Source organism: Camelina sativa, chromosome 2 (assembly GCF_000633955.1).
Source record: "Camelina sativa cultivar DH55 chromosome 2, Cs, whole genome shotgun sequence".
Classification (NCBI taxonomy): Eukaryota; Viridiplantae; Streptophyta; class Magnoliopsida; order Brassicales; family Brassicaceae; genus Camelina; species Camelina sativa.
In genome coordinates, this window is record NC_025686.1 from 17,727,925 (window position 1) to 17,731,234 (window position 3,310).

General features: G+C 24.3%; 1 long non-coding RNA gene across 1 annotated transcript; it reads left to right on the top strand.

The window, feature by feature from the left end:
- Positions 1,814–2,463, top strand: LOC104728235. Its single transcript, XR_758219.2, has 3 exons — positions 1,814–1,968; positions 2,046–2,104; positions 2,237–2,463. It is a non-coding gene; the product is annotated as an uncharacterized LOC104728235 (long non-coding RNA).

Genomic DNA, 3,310 nt, shown 5'->3' on the forward strand with positions numbered 1-3,310 from the left:
AGAAAGAGTTTTAATGACTTTGTGTTTTTAAAAATCTTGCTGATTTTTTAAATCATAGAAAATTAGAAAGTAAAAATGAAGGATTCTATAAGAGATTGTTTAGGAAGTTATTTTAAATCTTGCTGATTTGTGTTTCCTAATCTTGTAAAATATTTCATAAAATCTTTCAAAATCTTTCTATTTGATGAAAGAGTTTTCATGACTTTTGTTATGAAGGAAATGTTATAAAATCCTAAACCAATAACACAAAATTTGAATTCATTAACAATCCATGATTCTTTTGTTTTAATTGAATAACATAAAACTTTTAATGACTTTATAAGACTCTTAATCCAATAACACTAGATTTATCAAGATTTTAGATAACTTTTTACAAATCCACAACCAATAACACTAAATTTTTAAAGAGTTTTAAAAAGTCTTGATTGAATAACAACATATTTTACATAACTTTTAAAATCATTCAAATTCTTTCTAAATCCTAAACCAATAACCCCCTTAAAGAGTCTACATTAATTAAAAGACACCGACAGACATATCTACCCCATTCATTCTTCGTGGGACCTTTCATTCATTTTTACGAAATGTTTTTTTTTCGTTTAGCATTCGATGAAACTTACGTTACGATGTTAAATGAGAAATGGTTGACATTTAATTCACACGACGTGTACCACATCTTTTTTTGTATAATATATAGATTTCTTAGATAATGACATTTCATCTACCAGTTCCCTTATTGGTTAAAGGGTTGAAATCGAAAGAGATAAAACTGAGATTCTTGTCATTGACAAGAGAGCCGAATACAAGATTAATTAAAACTTAGAAGAGTTAATTTTATGAAGAAGATAGTCCAATGCAAGAAGGAAAAGAATCGCATTCTATCTGTAATATGTAGGTAAGTTGTCGTATTGGAATAGCACTACAAGAAAAAGGGTAAGTTGCATCATTTAATTTGTATCAAATAAATAAATGATTTAAATTTGAATTACTTTTCTATGAATGATACAAAAAAATAAAATTTAACATCAATTCAAATAACTGATGCCATCAGTAATCTGATTTACATCAATTCAGAATAATTGATATAAATTTATATTAATTTGCATCACTTTAAAATATTGATACAAAATATAATTTTACATCACTTAAACAATTGATATAATTTATAAATTATACTAACATTACTTAAAATAATTGATACAAATTTACATTAATAAAAAGTGATGCTAATTATATGATTTCACATCAATTGTAAAAACTGATATAGCTATTTACTTGTTTATATCGATTAAACGAAATGATGTTATTTACTCTTGATTTGTATCAGTTAAGAAATTTGACGCTAATAAAACCAACATGTATAATAATTAACAAATATAAATAAATAAATAAATATATATATATATATATATATATATATATTAATTTATTAGTTTTTAATCATTTTCAGTTTTTTTAACTCTATTTAAATATCTAGTTTCTTTCTAGGTTTTTTTTAAAATTAAAAAATCTCAACCGTATGTTCACTTTTGATTTGGCAATAAATAAAAAAATAATACAATAAATTAATTCAAACCTTAAATCTTTATATTTTTTGTTAAAAAATTGTTTATGGTTACAATATAAATTTAATTTCGAATTCTGTTTATGGTTACAACCTTAAATTCTCATGTATATCCTCAATTTCCATTTTAGAAAAAGTGAAAAATATTATTTTTAGTAAGTAATAAATGTTTTAAATATTTTAGCACATAATAAAAATAGCATTTTCCTTAAAAACAACTAATTAAGTCATCCCTCTTTTTCAGGGATCCTCAATATTTTCTTTTTCAACCTCACGTTCACTTATTTCATAACTGTTAGTTCTTCTCCTTCTCATGCTCTTTTTATTTTTTGGGAGGTTAATACTTTCTCAATTTCTTCAATAAATTTACATATGTTGAGGCTTCGATTTCATTTATCTCAAAGGTTGTGATTACAATCATTCTCAAATTTTGCTTTGTTATGAGTTTTTGTTTATGTTCTAATTATGATTTTGTAAACAGTGAGGAGATTGACATATATGTATGTACTCCTACATGGTTTGGGAAAAGATCATGTAAAGGTATTCATATACTTTCAAATTATATTTATATATATATACAATATTCAAGAGATATAATCCTCTTTTTTTGTAGTATGAAGATATTTCAAGCACCATGATAAATCTAACTTACAATCATTATTCTACATATAGAAGAGGCAAAGTACAGAAAAAATCCTTTTCAAGATGAAGGAATAATGTCAGCAAGATAATGGAAATGAAGTAACATGAAACAAAAGCAAGATGTGTTTCATAAACGTGGAAGGAATCATGCTCCATTGTAATCTTGGATCATATCACTTTTTTTTCTTTCTATAAAGAGTCGATGGTGATGTATATTATAGGCTTTGAATAAAATTTGATCTGCAAATGGTGATGAATTAGTAAAGATTTTAATATAGTTGTACTGAGATTTTAATAGATATTTTAAACAGTTTTTGCTATACAAAATATAGTAATTATTAAAAATATATTTTTATTAATAAAATAAATTAGTAATACGAAAATTATATTAAAAATTTTTAAATAACATAATTATTGGAAATCAATTATAAAAATTGGAATTAATTTTAACATCACTACTTACAGTTGATACAAAAATTTTACATCAATTATAATAATTGTTACAAATATTAATATCACTTATATTAATTGATACAAATTTAACAACATTTATAATAAATGATACAAAACTTAACATCATTTTTTTACAAGTGATATATATTAACATCAATATCAATAATTGATGCAAATATTTTTTAAACTGATGCAAATATATTTGCATCATCAAATCATAAATCACTTTTATAAATGATGTAAAACTTATTTGCATCAATATACATGATGCAAATATATAAAATAACTGATGTAATACAACCTTTTTTTTGTAGTGTAGTATTATGTGAAAGTAACATATATAGTCTAATCAATGTGGAGCTTTATTTCAATTTAAATTTGATTCACTGATTACATTATAATGTTAGTCTTGATACAGACCTATTTCATGTACATAGCCACAATGTTAGTTCACATCCCTAATGGCCGAGCTGCAGACCGATAAATAAGTGGGACAAACCACTAGTCCTGTCCTGCCCTCTCCGTATTAGTAAATAGCTAATAAGTCTAGCTCAACTGAAAAGCTAGTTGACAAGATGAGGATTACCACATCACATATTTACCTAAAGATTTTTAATTAGGTCTGGGCATTTTAACCAAATCCGAAACCCG